Source organism: Nelumbo nucifera, chromosome 2 (assembly GCF_055504915.1).
Source record: "Nelumbo nucifera cultivar China Antique chromosome 2, China Antique-T2T, whole genome shotgun sequence".
NCBI lineage: Eukaryota > Viridiplantae > Streptophyta > Magnoliopsida > Proteales > Nelumbonaceae > Nelumbo > Nelumbo nucifera.
The window spans coordinates 55,570,077-55,593,935 of NC_142650.1; the positions used below are offsets into that span (position 1 = coordinate 55,570,077).

The 23,859-nt window shown below is 39.6% G+C and overlaps 1 pseudogene; it reads right to left on the minus strand.

The window, feature by feature from the left end:
• Positions 1–20,863: 20,863 nt before the first annotated feature.
• Positions 20,864–23,859, minus strand: LOC148802231 (cell division cycle protein 48 homolog; annotated as a pseudogene).

The following is a 23,859-nucleotide window of genomic DNA, read 5'->3' on the forward strand; positions in this document are numbered from 1 at the left end:
ACAAGATCGAGGAACCCAAATGGCAAAGAAAAAAAAAAGAGAAGAAGAAAGAGACGAGTGGTATGCAAGTTCGGAACAAAAAGGGCACATTTTCATTATGTTAACTCTGTCGATACATGATTCCAAGCTTGGCATACCGAGCTACTACAAAAAGAAAACAACAATAGAAAAATATAAGAAATCTCGCAGCAACTCAATCCTCGGTGGGGGGATTTGGAGCTGCTTTTCCTTCCTCCCCATCTTCATCCACATCGCCCTCATCAGCAACAAGGTTGTCCGAGGCGAGCGAGGTCTCATCATCATACGCACGCCAAGCCAGCGCAACGTCAGCCAGCTCCGGACAGTGATGCAGCGCCCTCCTCCGGAAGGCGTTGAACCCCGCCTTATAGGAGCTCGAGGCGTACTCATCCATCTCTTGCCAGTATTAAACCAAGCTCTTGAACTGAGTCACCACCGCTTCGGCGGCCTCCTACTTCAGTCGTTCTCTCTCTGCCTTCAACTTGGTGATCTATTGCTTCAAGCTACAAACGACATTCGCCTGCTCGCCTATCTGGACCTTCAGCTTAGCCACCTCTGCTTCTAGCGCGGTTGTCCGCTCCCCAACTGCCCGAAGCTCGACCAGTTGAGCCTTCAGGTTCAAGTATTCAGAGTGCTCTCTTGTACATGCCCCGTAGATTCCGAAGGCGGTCCACCAGAGCAATTATCGAGCACGTGTTCTACGGCCAAGAAATGATTTCACCATGAAGAAACCGCTTCTAGTTTCCCCGGCTTCCCGGGTAATGGATGTCGTCATGATTCCACGGAGAAGCTACTCGGGCACCCCAACCGTCTTGAGCCCGTCTTCGTGACAGACCGTGGTAGGCAGAGCTATTGCCCCCCACTTCCATCCGCGGAGGAGGAACGATAGCCTGATAAACTTTCAGTTCCCCCACTACCACGTCTTCATCATCACCCCGTTGCCGAGCCCTCTATGTTGACAGGATGCTCTCTCGGAAGACCTCAGCGGTGGGACCACCTTCGGACGGGGTTGGGACCGCACACCCCCCCTTCGCCTCAACTAGTTTTCCTTCTTTCGATGGACAATCTCTTCCTCGCTTGCCATTTCCGCACCTGCACCGCAAAATCATAACTGAGTAAATATAGGTTCAAAGAGAGAAGGATTCGACAGATAAACCGAAGCAACATGACAGACCGGCCACTCTACGCATCAATCTGGCGAGCATCAACATCTCAGAGCATGTGTACACCACCACATCTATCTCACGGATCATGCTCAGGCCCGACCTCTCCTCCCTGGTAAGCCTATGCCACTTGGGCTGCTGCACCTTAGTCATCGACTTTTGCAATGTGGCCGGGAAAGGTAGGCCCCCAGGACAGTGTACAAATAAGAACTCCTCCTTCCAATGCTTCACGGAGGATGGGGCCCCGACCAACACTCTGATGCTCTTCCTAGCCGAGAAATAATAGTAGCCCTACTGGTGAAGCTTCAACTGGAGGAGATAGCTCACCATGCACAGGGTTAACTCGATGTCGCGAACGGTGCAATACGATATAAGGCCGAACAAAAATCTAAAAGAGAAACCTTAGCCCTGCTTCAACTAGCAACACCCAGTATGACATAAGCTTCAATTGGCAACACCCAGTACCATTCAAACACCCCGGCTACCCCTTCATCCAAGGGAAACCTTAGCCCTGCTTCCAAGCTGCTCTTGTACACTTATACCTCGCCCGACCAAGCATTTGTTGGCCTCTCGCCGGCCTGTGGACACCTCATACCGAACTCCTCGGGGATATCATGCATGGCCCGGATCCGAGCCATATCCCCGGGAGTCAAAATGCAGGGGGTGGTCCAAATCGACGAATAGCCAGTGCAAGAAGTTCTACCTCCACTCTAGAAGGACCAACCTCGGCAGCCTCAAATTCCCTGACCTCAGACTCATATTGGAGCCACAAGAACTGGAAGAAGAACTAGAAGAAGAAGAGGAATAAGAAAACGGGGAAGACGTCTTACCGAACTTGAAGCCACGGAATCAAGCAAGAGCCGAGCAATGCCAACAACTCCTTGTTGAGCTATCTAAACAATTCCTCTCGCAAATGGCAAAGGAGAAATGCCCTTCCTCCCCTTCTTATAACCCCTAAAAGCGCAAATAGAAGTCAAATCAATAGTGGAGATCAAGCGTCGCTCTAACGAAGCTCAGCAAGACCAATCGACATGACTGTCACCGCACGCGTGAGACCTTGGGAACCGAAGCGACGTTCTTAACAAGCAACGTAAAGGCTTTAACTACATCGGTCCGCCCTGAAATGCCGGTCCAACCAAATCTATAGACCTCCATGGTCTGCCCAAGACTGCTGGTCCAACCAACCCCTTGAGTCTCCTCAAGACACCCAACGACGAACCCCGACCAAAAGAGCCCATGTTGCATCCCAACTGAGCACTCCACTCTTCGACTTCGAAACTAGGGGAGTGGTGTTCGGATTCCAAAATTTCGAGTGCAAGTTCCTCAGCCAAAGAACAAAAAGCCCTTCCGCGACGCAGCATAGCCAAGCATCAAAGGAGCCCAAACTTCGAAGCCCAGCTTAGTTACTCGACACCGGACCATGGTAAACGACCATGCAATGCCTCGACCAAGCACTCCTCTCCTTGACTCCAGAACTGAGGGAGTAGTGTTTGGATTCCAAAATTAGAATTCTCGAAGTTCCGTAGCCGACGATCAAAGAACTCCTCGGCCACAACCCACATTACGCGGATGACAAGTTCTATCAAGCGTCGAGGAATACAAAGCAGACAAAATGCTCAACCAGGACTTCAACTTGGAGTTCCTCAGTCGAGAAACAAAGCACCCTGTCATGCTACACCTCATCCGACCACTTCATTCCTCGACTTCAGAACTGGGGGAGTGGTGTTCGGGTCATGGTTAAGCTGGCCTTAGATGATACGTGGCCGCCCAGTCATCCCCAACCACGTCAACGTGGCCCGGTCAACTCCGTGGCATACACCGACTCCGCGGTCGTAGTTGCTCTATGCTATTATCGTAGCCCTCATCTTATCCTCTCAGCCACGTTAGCTACACGTCACGCGGATAAACACGACCAAGGATAGGAGAAGGGAGGAGGACAACTCCATTGGGGAATAGGACTCTATCCCAAAGACCTCGGCGGTTAACCTCATCCCGGCAACCCTGGAAGCCTAATCTGACCAGGACACGGACCTTCGGCTATAAAAAAGTATCTCCCACTCAAGGTAAAGGATTCCAACTTCTAGCACCCATACTGTTACTTTGCTCAGACCAGCACCCTTATTGCTCGATCCGACCATTCATCACCTTTTACTAACTTGAGTGTCAGAGTATCTACCCGAGAATAACTCCTCGGGTCTCTCAGGTACTTTCTTAATCACAGGTCTTGAAGCACGGCTCCGCCCTACCACCTCGGCCCCGTCTTGTTGGCAAGGACTATTTGACTGTCTTTCTCGGTTCGTGCACCACCTCGGATCGAGCAGCATCAAAATCTACAACTCAAACTATAAGAATGGATAAAAATCTGATTGTATTGCCATTGATTTGTGCAATTCTTTTGTTGAATCTAATTTGTGAAAATTTTATCCCACCCGCACATACATACTAGATGCTCGGAGATATTGAAATCCCCTTTATCTCTGTGTGCTTTTGTTATTTAAGTAAAGAAAGAGAAAGAGTTAGCTTAGATTGTGGTTTTTGCCGCTGTCATCTTTGTCTTAATTAAGTTAGCTTAGATGCCGGAAAGACTTGCGGCCAATCAACCAGTATAATAAAAGAGGTTATCACACAACCGAATTTGGTTGATTAGTTGTAAGTTTTTGTGGTATTATAGTCAAACCCTAGTTAGGGTTTAAAAACATTAGCAGGTGAACTATTGTCCGGATGAACAATTTAATTGTTCTCCCTCTCGCCACTATTTCACTGCCACCAACCCTTTCACATCCATTCTTGAACCCTACAGAGTGGAGCTGCCTCTGTGGGGAGCCGTCTCTAGTGAGATTGAGGGTTGGAGAGAACCAATAAAAAGAGGGATAACTCTTTTTGCCATCAAAACGAATATTTTCTTCACCATAGAGTGGAGCTTCTGGGTTTTCATTGGCAGATTGGTAGGAGGTGTCAGTGGCTCTCTTGAAGAAGACAATGAAGGAGGAGGAGGGAGAGGGAGAGGGATGAAGAATAAAATTGGGTTTTAAAAAAATATATATCACGTGTGACGAAATATTAATGGATGCTAACGATAAGGGTAGAGCTAGCCAATTGTCAGAAACAATAAGTATAACATTAGACAAGAGTCAAACAATAAAGGTATACTTAGTCAATTAGTTAAATTATAAGGATAGTTTAAGAAATTTGCACATTTTTTTCCTTCCCCTTTTCGAAAAAAGTTTTTTTTTTTTTTTGTTGTTGTATATTAGCATTGCACAAATAAAATAGATTGCTCAAAAATTCTTTACCGTTGATTTTATTGATGAAAAAATATTTCATAAAGTCAATGATTTTCTGTAGGTGCATCAGTATTGAATCGCATGAACTCCCGATCATTTGAATCATTTTGAATTCAAAACACACGCATGGTCCCATTTCGACACTTAAACCATGTTTTTTATAACAGACATGGAAACGGACTCGTTTTTCTCTTTAATGTCATGTTTGGCATCGACGATGATTCCTCCTTATTGATTATCCAGAAAGATAAAAAGGGAAAGATATGATATCTGAAAAAATTGTAAGAATACTTGGTTTTTCTCACATAGCGCACCTTACACTAACCTCACAAACACATCCCTTTATGTATTGGGAACATCTCCCATGAATAATAATACATTAAGTACATGAGATGTTCCCCAATACATGGTGAAATGTGCTTATGAGGTTGGTTTGAGGTGCATTGTGTGAAAAGTAGATCCGGACTCTTGATTCTCAAGGGTGATTATTTTTCTTTTGAATCAGCCTTACCATGGAGACATGTCAGATGTCATATCATCCTCAAAAAATCAAAATCACCTAAAAATAGGGGAATCATGGAAAATGTGATCCTCAAGATGGGCCGATTTCAGGAATCTTTTTTTTTTGTCAATTTCCTAAAAATCGCATAAATCAACCAATCAAATAGATAAATTCACCTATTTTAAGACTTTTTTTGTCGATTTCCCAAAAATCTCAAAAATCAACCAACTAAACTGATTGAAAATCATTGATTCTTCTTTATCCCACGTGGCTCCAACATGGCGTCGCTTTTTTGGATGCCAAACATCACTTAAATGATGGATCAGCTGTTTAATCATCAAGGGCGAGGTTAAACAGGTTGTTACAAAAAAAGAAAGATTGAACGAGTTAACCTATAATATAATAATTACATAATAAATATGAAAATAAAAATATAATAAGTTGATAAGAAATAAGCTATCATATTTTTAATATTATGTATTCACAGGGGCGGAGCCAGAAGATTTTTATAAGAGGGGCCAAAACCTAAATGAAGTATGGATGGATAGGGGGGTCAAAACCAAATGTGCACTTTTTGCAATAACAGTGAGGAGACAACCTTCTACCTATTTTTGCAATGCACCTTCGCCAGAGCAATTAGGTGTGAAGCCCAAATCAGGTTGAATCCGACCACAATATCAGAAAATCAACCACACTCCATCATCACCGAATGGTTTACAAGTTTAAAACCATCACTAGGTGAGCAGCAAGCGCTCTTGTATCTTAGCAAGTTCAGTATTATAAGCTACTTCATATGGAAAATAGACAAGCAGATCCATATCATGTCATACAGTCTGCATCTCACTTCCCTCTCACACATATCATCCAGCCTATGCAAGCCGCCACACTACCTCATTTCCATCACCATAGATCATGCCAACCTTGCATGTCGATGGCTCCTTTGATCCTAACACAGGCTATGCAAGATGAGGGATCATCATCCAACATGCGCAGCGCCAACTCTACATTGCACTAGGCAAGCCTTACTGGGCCATCAACAGTTACGATGCCGAAACCAGAGCTCTCCTAGGATGATTGCACCCAGCACAATCATATGGTATTGACCATCTTTTGGTATTTTCAAACAGCACAGCCTTAATGGAGTTTGCTACTATAGATAATCCGATCCAATGGACTGATCATCTCCACAGAAGCCATTTACAAAGACTAATCTCATCTTTTGATGTTATTCAGTTTGTACATATAAGTAGAAACAACAATCAAACGCCTCATCTTTTTGCATACATCTCATGTTAGGGCCGCATATCTTAATGACAAATACGGTAGATGTTCACTCAATTTCTCTCCACTCAAATAATCAAATGTATGCACATACATATTTCTTAACATGAAAAAATAAAATTATGAGGTGCATTATTAAGCAATTGGTGATAAGGGAGGCCAATACACCTACCATCATGAGTAAGTGCGCATTTATCTTCCACTTCTTTCAACAACTTGTAGGCCATGATTGGGAGTGATTTGAAATAAGTGCTTATTTGGGCGGAGACCACACCATTAAGCATTTAATGGTGTTTGGGAAATAAACCTGAAATAAGTGCTTATTTTTTAAGCCCAAATTTTTGGCTTTTACAAGTGTTCATACAATAAGTACTTACTCAAATTTTTACTCCCAAAATTATCCACGGTAAATTTTTAGAATTATAAAAAGTACTTTGAGGAAATTACTTTTATGAAATCACTTTTAGGAAGGTACTTTTATAGAAGCACTTTTACGAAAACACAATAAAAGCACTTCTACAAAAAGCATGTTTATAAAAGTACTTTTATGAAAGCACTTGTATCAAAGTACTTTTATTCATTCACTTTGGATTGGATGTTTTGAAAATTTAAAAGAAAATGAAGGACAAAAAAGTCACAATTACTTATTTAAGTGCTTATTGGAGAAAAAGACCACCAAACGTCCAAGATGAAACAAGTGTTTTTTGTTTTTTAATAAGCACTTGAAAAAGCCAAGTATCAAATGCAAATAAGTATTCATTTGAATAAACACTTGTTTTTAAGCACTATTTTTAACATAAACACTCCCAAACATAGCTTTATAATAGAATGCATTTACTTACATTAAAAGGATATCTAAATGTTTAATTTGTTCCCGAAGAGCACTAATAAAGCAAGGTGAAAGTATTAATATATATTATACTGTATCATATAATATGCAACTATGCATCCGTTTTCCAAGATTAAAAGATGAAACAATTCCAATCCATGACTATCACCCCTTTGAAGCACGCTACACACAACTTCAGATATTGTGCATGTTGATACTTTGAACCATGTACACAAGTAAAAAAGCATAATTTTGAGAATTTTGACACAGAGAGAAATCACTGCCAATTACTTTTTAACCATGCCAATTTCTGAATTGCTAGAAATCTTGTTGGCAACAGACAGGGTTCTATAAGTGAGCCTGAATTCAAGAATTTACCCAATTTTTATGTTCCCTGGCCCGACTTAACTTGCTAGATGCTACCTTTCTTAAACCCTTTTTACACTTTGATTTACATCATATAAAGTGAGAGAATAGTATTCAGAATTTAAAAACATTCAAAACTTTGGCTGAGAGGCTGTTGGATAATAGATGAAGTGGCTTAATTTTAAAGGTCATTGCTTTGTCTTTTTTTAATGAACTTTTAAAGGAGATTTTTTCTTAGAATTCGGATTCAGTCCTCACAAAACAGTACTCACATCATATTTACAACCATTTGCAATGGTGTATTGAGAATATCTCCGTACTTATATATTTTTATTCTCAATGCACAATTGTAATTGGCTATGAATATGGTGTGAGCACCATTTTGTGAGGACTGATTCCGATCTCTTCTTTTCAGGTTTCATGTGGCTACATAGCAAGAATAGTCCATCTTACCCCTAACCCATCACCCCCAACCATTTCACTATGATTCAATCCCAAGTCTACAACCGGTTAGAGTCCTTAACAAATGAAATAATTGACACCAAGTTCTCAAGGAAGTTGTTGGCTTGCTAAAGTTAGATAGATGATTCTATCTTCAAATAATTTATTTATTTATTTATTTATTTTATCCACAAAATGACAAATCAATAAACCTTCCGGTTCAGAAGGGGGGAGTGCGCCTAGTTGACATTTCCCACAAATGTTAAAAGGGAAAACTTTGGGTGGTTGGAAGCTTCCTGCAGCACATGTCAGGTTATTCCACTCATTTCACTGCAGTCTTTTTTACAAAAGTAATAATGGTTGTAAATACCATTTTATCCCACATCCATAACAATGTGTCACACCTGAATTTTTCCAACCGCCGTTGATCCGGACGATCAGGGCATTCGGCACGGGAACCATTCAAGCAACTGTTTCTGTTTCATCCTTAACCTGATCTTTAGTTAAAAATTATTGATTTATTTAATGACTTTTTGACCTATTCAACAGATTTTTGGCCTTTTTTATTTTTTATTTTTTAGTTGGAATGGACTATTTCAAATCGGATGGTTGAATTGTCAACCCAAATACGGGTGACTAGAATAATTCCGGTTTTGGGTAGGTTTTTAAAACTTTGTTTAATTATAACATCATGAATAAACACATTTAATCCCAATATTATTTGCCTATTTGGATAGGAAATGCGTCCTCTTGATTCTAAGTGTGAGTGTGCCATGACGTGTAACATTATCATTGGTTCCACAACCCACTGAACAACCATTGTGTCCGGCTAATCTTTATTCGTGCCATAAATGTATCACAAACTCAAACAAAATAATGAACGATGAGATATGCTGAATTTGTGCACATCTTTCATGAGTGCAAAGGCTGTTTGAACATTTTTAATAGGTAGAAAACAAAAACCTCCCCCGAAGTTTTTTGACAATGATAAAAAACCTCCCTTTTAATTTCACTTTAACAAAAACCTCCCCTAGACTTTAAAATATCAACAAATACTTCCCTTCCATCACTAACCCAGATGGAAAATGTAAGACCGATGCATCAATATTTTCCAAATACCCATTTTAGCCATTTGTCGTTTTCTTCCTACTCTTTCTTTGCCATTCTCTTCCTCTTCTTTCAATCCCCCATCAATGAAACTCCTTTGACTCATTTAGCGTCTGCTTGGCATCGTTGTCATTGCTTCAGAAAACCATGCCACATCAGCGCCATGTTAGAAAAAATGGTGCTCAAGAAAACGGACATTTGTTTGAAACCATTTTTCCATAAAAATGGTGCTCCAAGCCACGCCTTAGAAATCAGAAGGCATGGCTTGAGCAACGCCAAATTTGGAGTTTCTTGGAGCTGCAACTCATTGCTGCCAATAGGGATGTGAGGTGGCAGTGATGTAGCACTAGATAATGGGTACCAGTGCTGAAAATGTTTCCTAGAGCATTGGTATTAAACAAAAAAAATTGTTATTGCTCTAGAAAACATCCTACTTGGTAGCAGCAATTCCAAACAAAAAAAGACACCATTTTCTGAGAAAACTGTGTTGTATCTACAACATCGATGCCAAACATATACCTAGTTGGCTCCTGTTACTCTATTTCTTTAATCCATTATTATTCTCAGTAGCTATTCTCTTCAGTAGCAAGGAAGAGAAATTTACTGGAGGGATTAAAAAATAAAAAATAAAAGTAGCCCAAGATCTATACACCTTCATAGTTTACACCAGACAGAGAAAGAGTAGCAGCGGACCCATCCATCCATGCCAGGGCTACTAAACCAACTCCCCAGAAAACTAAATTCCTTTCCATGCTCTTAGCATTGAGATCAATACTAGGGCTGTTCACAGGTCGGATTGGGTCGGTTTAGTAGTGTTTTTTCAACCGACCCAACCTGATTGGGTTACCTATAGACCAAACCAAAACCGACCCTCTATTAAGTAAAATCGACTTGATCGGTTTGAGTCATTTTGGGTTTCAACCAACTTCAAGCTTGCACAATGCACATGAAGTCAAAGTGCTAATATTATATATAATATTTCAAAATATATTTTTGGGAAATATATATTTAAAACCAAAACATATAGACAAATATATCGAAATATATATTTTCTAATTTCTAGAAATATATATCTGACATATTTCAGAATATATATTTTTTCAGATATATATTTATTATTTAAAACTAAAATATCTATATTTAACAGATATTTTTTCAGAATATATATTTTTTCACATAACTTAGTTCGGTTTCGGTTTTCACAATTATTTAAAACTAAATTATCAGTTTGTTCATCTTTGCAACCCGAAACCGACCGATAGTAAAGAAAAACCGGCCAACTCAGATTGGATTGGGCCAAATTGGTTGATTTGATTGGTTTAGATTTATTTGTGAACAGCCCTAATCGATGAACTCACACTTTTCTCAGTACTATAACTGACATGAAAAAACGACCAAAACCAAGTAAAAAAGCATATCACCTGAAATTAGATCCATAGAACAACCATAACATCAGCAAAAAGTGAACAAGCGCCATGAAAGAACTCTTAATCCAAACCCAGGTGGAAAACCCACATTTCTATAAAAGGAAAATATCCTCTTTGCGTTTTTTCTTCAAACGAGTTCTGTCAGCATCCTATCGCGGTCGACACCCTTGTGGCAGAACCTTACTCGCATAAGAATTCATAACCGGGACGAAATTCACTCTCAAAACCACCATTTCAGTAGGGAGAAGACAAAAAGAAAAATAATATTGATTGTAATCAAACTCCTCAGGTTCATCTTGGAAGGAATACAAATACAAATATATAGAAAATAATACAAAATGCAAGGTTTTGTACTCTACATATTTGTATCTACACTCCTTCCAAACTGAGCCTTAGTCTCAGCACCATTTTAACAGAAACAAAGGAGAAAAGAAAGAGAATTTTTTAGAGAGAATGAAGGTAGCAACCAAGCAAGCAAACACTCATCATCTGTAAAATTCTGAAATCCTAGAGATTGGAAAACACTGGATTTGATTTCTGTCCATTTTAACTGATCCCCACATATTCCATGTGAGTATATTGTTGGTGGGTTCTGATGAAGGGTGATTTGGCTTGACCTCATAGACAGACGATGCGTGTACGTGACTCAACACATGTGACAACCTGGCATAAGCCAGCTCGGTATAAAGCAAGCTCGGGTATACTAGTACTCCAAACTGGGATCACCTCGGCCCAAGAACACTTCAGCATCGACAAAGGCAAACCAAGGCGTGAGCTCGAGAAGCTCACTACTCACTAGCTCGCTACCAAGCAGCCAGGTATCCCGTAGATAGCCCATCTACCGTACAGATTTCTGCATGGCCACCTCGAGGAACACACCCCCTTCCCTGAACCCCATTGGACCGTACTTATAATGGTAACATTGGTTCACCAACTCCCTGTTCTAACGGGAAGTGACAGTATTACCGTTTGGCGGTGCTTCAACCACCTAACGCGCAACAAGTCCCATCGAAGTAGGGGATCAGTGGCCGTTCCACCTACCCACTTGAGCTGGTATATAAAAACCTCGCTCTCACCAGGGGCAGAGGTATGTTCTATTTTACTATTATTGTTGTGCGAAATCTCTATTCTTTAAGCTCCCACTGTTATCACCTTCAAGTTCTACACTCTTACTGTGTTCTAACTTAGCCATCGGAGTATCCACGCCAGGTGAGTAACCCCGGGATCTCTGAGCTCCTCTCTTTCAAGAACCCGTCCTCATCGATGTTGGAAGCCAGGTCACCTCCAGTAGGGAGTAGCCGGATTACGCCACATCAGGTTCAACTATGATATGGAAAAGATATGATATCCACGAAAAAACTGACTAATAAATCAGAATCATAAACGCGAACATGGTGTTATTTATCAAAATTCATGGATGAATTTTTGATTGATCAAAACCATTTTCATACCATATCTTTTCTGCATCATAGATTTTCCCATTATTGAGAGATTAAAAGAGGAGGAAGAAAACGGCAAGGGATATTGAAACTTCCTCTACAGTATTTTATAATATTTTAAATGTTGCTCTAAGGGTAATTTCGTAAATGTAAACGTTTTCTGTCGAATCAGTGATGGAAGGAAGGTTTTGTCATTTTTTTAAATATATGGGAGAGGGTTTTGTAATTTGCCCTTTTTTAATTGCTAATTGGTTATTGGCTCGTGTAATCTAGTTTGTCTCCAACACTGGAAGTAGACTACAACATAGGAAAACAAGGGAATCACATGATTCACACCTACTAGATCAGGTTGAACAGTACAGTATGTGTTGGGGTTATCCAGATTCCCAATAGCAGGCTAAGAGGGGAAATATCTAGGGCCCGTTTGTAAGGGCTTCAGCATTCACTGAGTTGCTTTGACTAGACCAAATGCTTAATAAAGAGTCTTAGTCATTAAAGACAAGACCCCAAAATCCCAATGCATCTTTTCATCTATTGGGTTATTGAAAGATCTATTTAGAAAACAGTCCCTAAATAGTAAATACAATAGGTGGATGAATTTCTTTGGCACCCAATAAGTAGGTTTACCAATAGGTGAAAAACCTTTACAAACAGGTAGTCCAAACTCTTTAGAATTGGATTTGGATCCCTCAACAGTCGGAATGGCAATAGGGCATGGTGGGGTCGAGTGTTGCATGTCCTTGTCCCCGACCTTGAACTCAATTTCCCCGCCCCGAACCCCACAAGGACTAGAAACCTCAACCCCCTGTTCCCGTTGGGATGAGGATCCCTAAATTTGCCTCGCCTTACCCCAGTCATTCCTAGTTGCATACTTGCATTTTATTATTATTTTTTTTTTGAAATCTACTTAATTTATATTATATTATATTATGTAACTTGATATAGTGGAGGCTGGGGTGGGGCGGGGTGGACAAATATCATTCCTGCCTCATCTCCGATCCCCAGAGTTTTGGGTATCTTTGGAGCCTGCCCCGAACCCCACTCAGTGGTCAACGCTCAGTTTGGAAGGAGTACAAATATAAATATGTAAAGTGTAAATCCTTGTATTTTATATTATTTTGTTGTATTGCACATATTTGTATTTATACTCCTTCCAAACTGAGCCCAAAGAACCTGCCCTAATCGGGGCGAGGCCCCATAAGGACAAAGGCAAATTGCTCTGTTTACTTGGCAGATAATCACAAATGAGATGGATATGCCATGTTCATCCCAGAAGTAGCATCACTAGCTACTATTACCAACTTCACTTCATGAGAAGAAAATAACCTCTCTTATGAAGTGGGAGGAATGGTATGACCTCTCTTATGAAGTGAAAATGATGTAACCTTTGAACAAACACCAAACTATAACCAACGACAACTCTTTCATGAGAAGAGAGAATTTTAATGTAAAATGAATCAGATTCTTGGTAAGGATGCAACTAGGTTGGGGTCGAGTAGGGTTTTTGTCATTTGAATGATTCGGCCCAAAGCAGTGCAAAATGTTGATTCAGGCCAATCCAAGTTGCACCCCTAGTTCCCCACAAAACTACGGTAGATTATAAATGGGACTCCAGCTGCAATGGGCTGGCATTGATGTGTAATTGAACGATGGATCGATGATGTATTTATTCCTAATCTATTCTTAGTGCTTTAACACATCGTCTCAATGAAAATCTCACAGTGCTTTTGCAGCTTTGCAATCAGATCTCATTTTTTTGCCTCGTAGATATTAAGTGGCTCGCACATGTAGGACGCTTAATATTGTGCTAAATGTGCAGGTCATCGAGTGCAATATATCTAAACTTCTTAGTAGATATACAAATGAGATTCTATTTATTAAAATGTTTTAACAAATAAGTTTGAGAGAGATGAAATTTTGGTGAAATCCAAATGGCCCATGGACAATTAATGCTGAGAAAGTTAATACCCCAACATAAATAATTAGAACATCGTAATAAGTAGGGGTGAGCATTAATTCGGTTAAACCGAACCAAAAATTTTGGTTTCGGTTGATTCAGTTATTGAATATTTTGGTTTTTAGAATTACAAATTTGGTTAATCGAATAAGTCGAATAAATCGGACTTTAGTATATAATATCTAAGATATAATATATAATATGTAACATATAATATATAATATATTATATTTATCTTTTAATATATTAATATAATAAAATTTGATTTCATAATATAATATATATTACATGTTATAATATATAGAATGTAGAATATATTATTAAAATTCGGTTTTAATCAAAAACCGAACCAAAAATTTCAGTTTCGATTATTTCAGTTTTTCCAAAATTTGGTATTAGTTCGATTTTATTTTTTTCAGTTTGGTTTTTAAAATTTTGATTTATTCGATTCAATTTTTAACCAAATAAACCGAATGTTCACCCCTACTTATAAGGGATCATTAACCAATTATATCAACCTATTTTCAATTAGACTTATTAATGGATCAAGTTTGGATTGAGTGTTTTGCTAAATTTTGAATGGTCCTGGTCCAAAGCCCAAACCCAAAACAGTACAAAGTGTTCATGGCCCATAATCTGGCTTGTCAACAGGTCTCTTCAGCTCTTCCAAATTTATTACAATGATACCCCCCTACAAAAATAAAGAAGAGAAAATTTCACTTTAGTACCCTGAACTTTGGGGGTAGTGTTAAGTTAGTAAACAAACTTTCAGACGTATCACTACAGTACCTGAACTTTCAATAAGTGTTAGGTTGGTCCTATTGTTAATCGACCATCAATTATCTGTTGAAAATGTCAAAACTACACTTCAAAAGAAGACACTGTTCATTTTCTTCTACCTTGAGAGAATAGCATGGCAATTGGCACCTTAGAATGAATAAATCTCAAAAAGCTACCAAAAAAAAAAAAGAATGATCACCCTAATCAGACATTGAAGTGCAAAGTTATGACCCTAACCCAACAATTGAACCACCAAGGCCAGGTAGTTTTTTACTAGGTCAACATTTTTGACCAACTAATGGGTATCAATAGAACCAGACCCAAAAATCAAAGCCAGATGATGGTTCAAACGGTTCAATCAACCGGCCCAGCAATTGAAAACATGATTTAAAAATCAGACAAAAAATAAAACCGTTTTGGCCATCGATTCCCAAATAAAATGGTCCGACTGCCTGATCCAATGCCAGATCAGACAGTTTTGGGGTCTAAAAGTAGACCCGGATCCATGACTGATTCTCGGGTCGACCAGTCTGATCATCAAGTCCGGTCCAGTTTTTTCTACTACTAACTAGGGCTGGAAAATGTCATGTACCAGGGTAACGATTTACCAGTTGACGTCTTTACCTAATTTGCCACAACATCCTCCTCCATTAAGTCAACTTTCATCTAATAATCCATGCCATGTGGTAAAGACAAGTATCCTTGATTTGTCTTATTCCCATGTGGTAATTTCTGGTGTCATTTTTATATGCGCAGGTGTCAAAAAATATGAAAAATTTCACTAACTGCCTACTCAGTGTGTGCCCTCCCAGTGTGGACCACTTAATCTGACATTTCAAGGCTGAGAAAGGGACACGTAGATAACGTGGCAGAGACGTAGTCTCATGGTATAACTGTGCCACAGAGGCAAAAAATCATGGTTTTCAAAACCGGACCAGACCGGATGGTTAGACCAGAAAACCGGGAACTGGTTAGATGACCCGTTCTGTTTTCTCAAAAACCAGGTTTTCCTCAAAAATCGTTGATTTTGATTAGCGAACTGCTGAATTGGGCGATTAATCATTTGAACGGTTTTGACTTTTTTTATTTTTTTTGTTAAAATGTGCCAAATGGTCAGACCGTTCAATCCGATAACCAGACCCCTGATCGGTTCAGTCTCCGAATCGATTTAAAAAACCATGCAAAAAATTACGTTGTTAGAAAGGCTCCAAGATCGTTTCAAACATTATGTAGAATATGTGGAAACGAGTCCAGATCTCCTGCCCATATTTATTGCAGCCACACATGAAGAACATCTGATATTCCCAATTCAGAGGGTAGTGTATTGTAGATAGGCGTGGGCAGGAGATCCGGAGTCTATGGAACCACAGTTGTTTCGTCCGGCTGTATGGATTTCACTTCACGTGTTGAAATGTTAACTACCATTTCGTAAATTCGTAAATGGCGGCAGACTGGCAGTTGAACTGCACTCTAATAGTGGTAGAAATGTATCCAACAGATCAAATCCATTTAAGTAGACTGTGAGTCACATTAATTGGAAAGGAGTTGTAATTAAATCATAGAATTTGATTAGGCTATTCTCTTTGAGAAAAATAGACTATAACGCCCCATTTTCTTATTATCAAGGTTTAAAATTTCGATACATATTGGGGGTTTAGTGATACGCCCATATAGGGTTGTATCAGAGTGTGACCTGGTTCAGGGGTAGACCAGCCTTAGATTGATTCCTCTGAACCAGTTTCAAAGAAAAAAAGGGTGGGCAATCTTCAATATAGGCCAATATGTCGGTAGGGGTGGGGGCTTATTTGATTTATTTTTTATTAAATCTATTAGAATATTATATATATATATATATATATTAGTAATTAAAAATTATTTTTATATATTAGATTTGCTTAAATTATTTTTATTAGCTTTAATATTTTTTATAATTTTATTATATTTATTTATATTATTTTTTGTTATGTTTAACTATTCTACAATGCCTTGTTTGTATAAATTAATTTTAAAATTTCTTTTGATTATTCTAAAATGTGACTTATGTATAACATACACATTGAAAATGTATTGATGCCTAATCAATGGTACCGATATCAATCTATGTTGTACATGTGACACATAAAACATTTAGGGTGACTTCACATGCCGATTAGTTTTTTTCATAACCCCATTTTTACCCTTCTTCTCCCTTCCTCTTTCCTCTCCTGTTGTCATTTTCTTCCCCATAAGCAACAGCATGCCCCCCCCCCCCTCTCTCTCTTCCCTACATGCACTCCAAGAATTAAAAAGGAAATGGAAAGACAACAATTTTTAATTTTTTATAAGGGGCATTCATAAGTAATATTCAAAATATCGATACGCCGGCATTTCAGGTAATATCGATAGTTTTTTTTTTTTTTTTCAAATCCAGTTCGGAGGGATCAGTCCATCCACCCCCTGAATCGATCAAAACCCCAATACACCCTCTATAGGAACAATATCAAAAAGCTCCCAATAGAATATGTCTCAGCGGATATGTATCAATATTTGAACCTTGCTCGTAAGAAATTAATTACAAAATTTTGTAAGAATTTTTACAAGGAGAAAATAGGGGCAAACAAAGAGTAATTCAATCACGGAGGAAAACATCATAATCACTATACCAAAAGGAAAAAAAAAAAAAAACTCATCATTAGCAACCACGTCCCTAAAATAAAAACTCCAAATGCACCACTGTTTGGTGGTGTTTACAAATTACAAGAGTAGAGAAAAAAATGAACAAAATGATAAAAGGGAGGAAGAAGGAAACAAACATTACAACTCTGAAACACCACCCTTGTCAGTTGTCAGTCGATGGTGTTTAGGCAGAGAAGAGATGAAAATAGAAAAGAAAAATCAAAGAAATATATAACAAATAATTCTTTTTCTGAGGCGAGAATGTTGGTTGAATTCGGAATAGAAGATGGCCCCCTTAATGAAATGGCCGTTCTGAAATCGTTACATTGTTCCTCTTAATAAATAAAAATATAAAAAAATAACAAAAAAAGGTATTAAACTGGAGCCTACATTATCACCCAACGCCCGACCTAACCTAACCATCCAATAAAAGCTTTACCACCTCCCATCAACCATCCTTGAGATTCGAGAGCTATACACAACGTTTGAGTAATTGAACATTCAAGTAGGTTCCGTTTGGTTTCTGGGAAGATTTGGGTGGGATGGAAAAATATAAAAATTTAACTTTTCTGTGTTTGGTTTTATTGGGATGGGATGGGATGGAATGGGAAAGTACTGTTCACCTTTTTTTTTTCGTTCGTCCTTCCTTAGGAACTTCATGAACAGAGGCACGACTTTAGGAACTTCACGAACAAAGGCGACTCTCGCCAGGAGTTTCACCGACTCTCGCCAAGAACTTCACAAACAGAGGCAACTCTCGCCAGGAGCTTCGCCAGGAACTTCACGAATAGAGGCGACTTTCGCCAGGAGCTTCACCAGGAACTTCACGAACAGAGGTGACACTCGCTAAGAGCTTCGCCAAGAACTTCACGAACAAAGGCTACTCCCGTTGAGCCCATCATAATCTGAAGAGGAAGAAGAGAGAAGACGGAGGGAGAAGAGAGAAGAGGAAGATGGAGCCGCACTGAGAAAGGGAGACAGGAACAGAGAGAAGAGGAAGATGAACCCAGGGATAGAAACGGGACTATCATCTGTTCGTCGTCGCTAAGAAAGGGAGAAATGAAGGAAGACAAAGTCACACTATTTCTCTCCTTCATCTTCGTTGTCACTGGTTTGCTTTTCTTGGCCTTCCCTCCTCTATTCATCGTGATGGTAAGTGGTAATAATGATTAAATCACTTTTTCCACCGGGGTTGCATTGTTTTGGTGCGACCCCGATTCCATGATTTTGGGATCTGCCATCCCACGTCTTTCCCATCCCATCCCTCTTTTTCTCTCAAACCAAATAAGAGAAAAGGGAACATTTTTGGAATATTCCCTTTTTCTCATCCCCATCCCACAAACCAAACGAGCCTTAATGGAGATTAGTAAGAAACTGGAATTATGATCAGAAACATAGCCACATAACACCCATTCAGGAGCCAAATTAAAACGGGAAAAAGGGAGGGAAAGACGACTACCAATCATTTACTTCCGGATAACAAGAATTGACTTCTCAGATCTCTCTAATGGCAAAAAAACAAAAGTTACGAAAACAAAAAATAGAAAAGGAGCTCCTCAAATCCCCCTAGCCCCCCAAACATAGAAAGAAGGTAAAAGTTAAAGTTCAGGGGATTGGAAACCCTCTCTCAGAGTATCTAACATGTTATTGCCTGGTGCTTTTGTCCAAGTTTTTCGAATCAGAACCACAACCGAACAACAATAATGGTCATTACAAAGAAAAATGTTGGACTTCGAGCACTACATCCACAGACGAACCCTATCAGTTTTGCCCCCATTTGTTTTCTTTTCTTTCTTATTTATTCTGATTTTAAGACTGAAAACAAGAAAATCATGGCCATTCGGCTCTAGAGATGGAGCATTGGGTGATTTCGGTAATTTCAGAAAAAAAAAAAAATCAAGGCTGAGGAAAAAATAGAATGGAAGAAATGAATACTAACTAACCAGATAACCTCAGAAAATTGCTTGAATCTTAACAGCAACCCACACTTCCTTTCTTCTGCCACAGCCCTTCCTTTCTTCCCCATTCATAGTCACTCACCGTCCACGTACGAACATGAAACTCCTTCCCTGTATGACCCTTTCCTTTCTTCCCCATTCACAGCCGCTCATCGTCCACGTACGAACACGAAACTCTTTCCCTATATGACCCCTTCCTTTCTTCCCAATTCACAGCCGCTAACCGTCCACGTATGAACACGAAACTCCTTCCCTGTATGACCCCTTCCTTTCTTCCCCATTCACAGTTGCTGGCACAACACGCTCCTTGTCCCTGAAAGATCTAACGAAACTCACTTCTTCTTCTCCTTCGCCGGCTTTCCCCCTGACGCACCGCTCCCGACCGGCGGCTCTACTTTCTTCCCCCTAACGGTCCTTGAAACCACTTGGCAGTCTTTCCCATTCTCATTATCTAAAATCCGCCAATGGTTTTGAGCATTGGTTTCGCTTTCGGATGTACAAAACTAAAGAACAAAAACCAGCATACTCACGCTTTTGTCACACGTACAGCGTACACACACGAACAAAAACCAGCCTTCATTCCACACGATCTCACATGCTAACATTCCATTTCTTAAACGTAAGGAAGGCATTAGATTCTATTTTCCGAATGCTCAGACATCAACCATACACCTCCAAAATGCTTTAACTAAGGACTATTATCACCTACTGATTTCTTGCTCTTTTACAATAAATATTTGGAATTGAATTTTTATGTTGTTTAGGTACAAGTAGAACTTGCCTCATGAAGTAAATTTGCTTTTTGATCCATCTTTTTTTTGTTGGCCAAAGAAGAGAGGGAAAGTAATGTGGAAATGTATTAGGACAGCCCTCTTATGAACCATTTGGGAGGAAAAAATTGCCAGAATTTTTCAGGAGAATGTGAAGCATTGCTGAAATAAAGAATTGTACACTGACAAGGGCAATCATTTGGCTAAAAACTACTGTTCTCTTTGCGGATTACTCTAATGATGACCTTCGAAGGAGTTAGGTAGCAGTGGCCTCCACATCATCCAAGAAAAATAGGACACAAGCAAACTGGTTACCCCCTCTGGAGGAGTTGTAAAGTTGAACTTTGATGGGAACAGTCAAGGCAATGTAGGACCTTCGGTTATAAGAGGGATCTTGAAAAATAAGGATGGCAACATTCTATCCTTATTCTTAGGTCCAGTGAGTTATGGAGACTCTACAAGGGTGAGATATTACCTGTAGTACAAGGACAACAGATTACCAACCAATTTGGTGTGACTAATTTGATAGTTCATGGAGACTCTAAGGTGATTGTGGGATAGATGTCAGACCCAAAAACTGTTGTTTCGGGATATAGGGACATCATCAAAAAAGTCAAATAGCTTTCGAGAACCATGTTAGTTAGCTTTCAGTGGGTTAGTAGATCGACAAATGCTTTGGCAGATTCTTTACATAAACAAGGGGCTTCAAGGGATTCTTTGTTTTGGGATAATTTGTAATTGCAATCTGAAAAGAGTAGGGTTTGAAACCACCTTTAACGGAAGGAAACAACTCGTGCCTCCTCTTAGGGTGCCTCATGCTTGTACTATTTTTATCTATTTAATAAAATACCATTCATTCATAAAACAAAAAACAAAAAAAAAGTATCTAACTATAGAGATCGTTGTCATCAGCCCGCCACCAGAAGAAGCTGTAAATGGGTCAGACCCAGTTGCACCACCAGTTCCAGCTTCCGAGAAATGGAGCTCACTACCAAAACCCCTTGATTGTTGCAATGTCTGAGCAAATGCCAGGTACTCGGGCCCATATTTCATTGACTCCTCGAAGTGTGCTGCCTTGATCTCCACCACTTCATCCTCCACGTCCTCTTCCATTGCCTCAGGGTTCTCCCTTCTCCTCTCTCTTTCTATATCTTGCATGAATAAAACCCATTTGAGTTACATATAGGAGTATTATTATCAACCTGGATTGCAATAGAGCCCCATTTGAAACCTTCTATAGACATTATATAGGATTGACATCATGAAAGGCCATCCAAATTGTAAACTTGACTGTGTGTAGCATATGCCTTGGTCAAACAAAAATGCATGTGCATAAGCAAGCAGAGTGATGAATGAGCTTACTTTCTCAATTTTCTCTCTAATAGCATACTTGCACGTCGGTTGGCTTATCTCTGTAATATCAACTCCACTTAGGGTGCCTCATGCTTGTACTATTTCTATCTATTTAATAAAATACCATTCATTCATAAACAAAAAACAAAAAAAAAAAGAATCTAACTGTAGAGATCGTTGTCATCAGCCCGCCACCAGTAGAAGCAGTAAATGGGTCAAACCCAGTAGCACCACCAGTTCCAGCCTCCAAGAAATGGAGCTCACTACCAAAACCCCTTGATTGTTGCAATGTCTGAGCAAATGCCAGGTACTCGGGCCCATATTTCATTGACTCCTCGAAGTGTGCTGCCTTGATCTCCACCACTTCATCCTCCACGTCCTCTTCCATTGCCTCAGGGTTCTCCCTTCTCCTCTCCCTTTCTATATCTTGCATGAATAAACCCATTTGAGTTATAGATAGGAGTATTATTATCAATCTGGATTGCAATAGAGTCCCATTTGAAACCTTCTATAGACATTATATAGGATTGACATCATGAAAGGCCATCCAAATTGTAAACTTGACTATGTGTAGCATAGGCCTTGGTCAAACAAAAATGCATGTGCATAAGCAAGTAGAGTGATGAATGAGCTTACTTTCTCAATGTTCTCTCTAATAGCATACTTGCATGTCAGCTAGCATATCTCTGTAATATCAGCTCCACTAAAACCTTGTGTGTATTTGGCAACATCCTTTAAATCCACATCTTTTAAAACAGGTGATTTTCTCAGACAGGCCTTGAAAATCTGGTGGTGAGAGGTCTCATCGGGTAGAGGGATGTAGATCAACTGGTCAAGACAACCTGGCCCGAGGAGTGCAGGATCAATAATATCAGGCCAATTGGTAGCACCAAATATGAAGATTGCTTTCTTTGTTGACATGCCATCCATTTCAGTCAGGAGTTGGTTCAGAACCCTATCAGTAGCACCTTCTGCATCCCCAACACTGCTTCCCCTCTGCCAGTTATAATCAAAGAATTAGGAAACAAGCTTAAAAAAAGCATAACAACTCAAGGACATTTAGTGAGGGAAACCCTAACCTGTGTAGCAATTGAATTGAGCTCATCGAACAAGAGAACACAGGGTGCAGATTGACGAGCCTTGTCAAAGATCTCTCATACATTAGCCTTACTCTCTCCAAACCGCATTGTGAGCAACTCAGGACCCTTGACACTGATGAAGTTTGCTTGGCATTCATTTGCAGTCGCTTTGGCAAGAAATGTTTTCCCACAACCAGGGGGACCATAGAAAAGGACTCCTTTGGAAGGTGACATACTAAACTTCTCAAACTTCTCAAGATGCTCCATAGGAAATTGAACGGTCTATAAAACAAAAGAATATAAAAAACCAAAGTAAGAACCCTAGAGTGCAATCGCAAAAGGAAGCGAATGTAGGCATGCTATTAGACTTATCACAACCTCTTGGAGCTCCCTCTTGACATTTTCAAGCTCACCAATGTCGTCCCAACTGACATTAGGTACTTCAACAACCTGCCCATCAAACAATCAGGTTAAGGTACTTCCAAAAACAATCTGAAAGAAGAATATATACCTCAAAGCAAAAACCCCAAGTCATTTAGAAACTCGGTACTCACTGTTTCACGAAGAGCTAAGGGATTGCTTGATCCAAGAGCAATCTTGATGTGCTCATCTGTAACAGCCCCAATTTCTTCTATGGATGGCTTTCGCTATTATGTGTTGTTTGTGGATGACTATTCTAAATATTCATGGATATATCCTCTTCGTCGTAATGTGACTCCTATCTTCATTACCTTTCAAAAACTAGTTGAAAAATATGTTAGTTGTAAGATCAAAGCAATTCAATCAGATTAGGGATGGGAGTATCAGAATCTCTCTTACTATTGGCTGACAATGGTACATTACATAGGGTTTCTTGCCCTCATACCCATGAACAGAATGGGGTTGTAGAGTGTAAACATCGTCATGTGGTTTAAACAAGTTTAGCTCTCCTACAACAAGCCTCCATGCCTTCTATTTTCTGGAGTTATGCCTTCAAAATAGCTGTTTATCCTATCAATCGGTTGCCTACAAAGTTATTGCATTATTTCTCGCCATATGAGAAGTTGTTCGCTGAGATTCCAAATTACAAATTTCTCAATATCTTTGGTTGCATTGTTTATCCATGGCTGAGACCATATACCAAGAATAAATTGGACACCCACTCCCTTCCATGTCTTCTTTTAGGATACAACCCTTCATATAAGGGTTATTTGTGTTATCATCTATCCTCAAAACGCATGTTTATCTCTCAACATGCAATTTTTTATGAATACTCTTTTCTTTGTGCAAGAGCATCACCTCCAAATGGTTTTTCTACACCAACTGATCCGGGTACTTTTAGCTTTCCTATCTCCAATCCAGCTACTACTCTTCATTCTTCGCCAGCACAGAGATACATCTCCATGTTCTTCATCACATGATGATCATCACTTGACAAACACATCTCCCGCTTCTGCTGATTTAGTGCCAT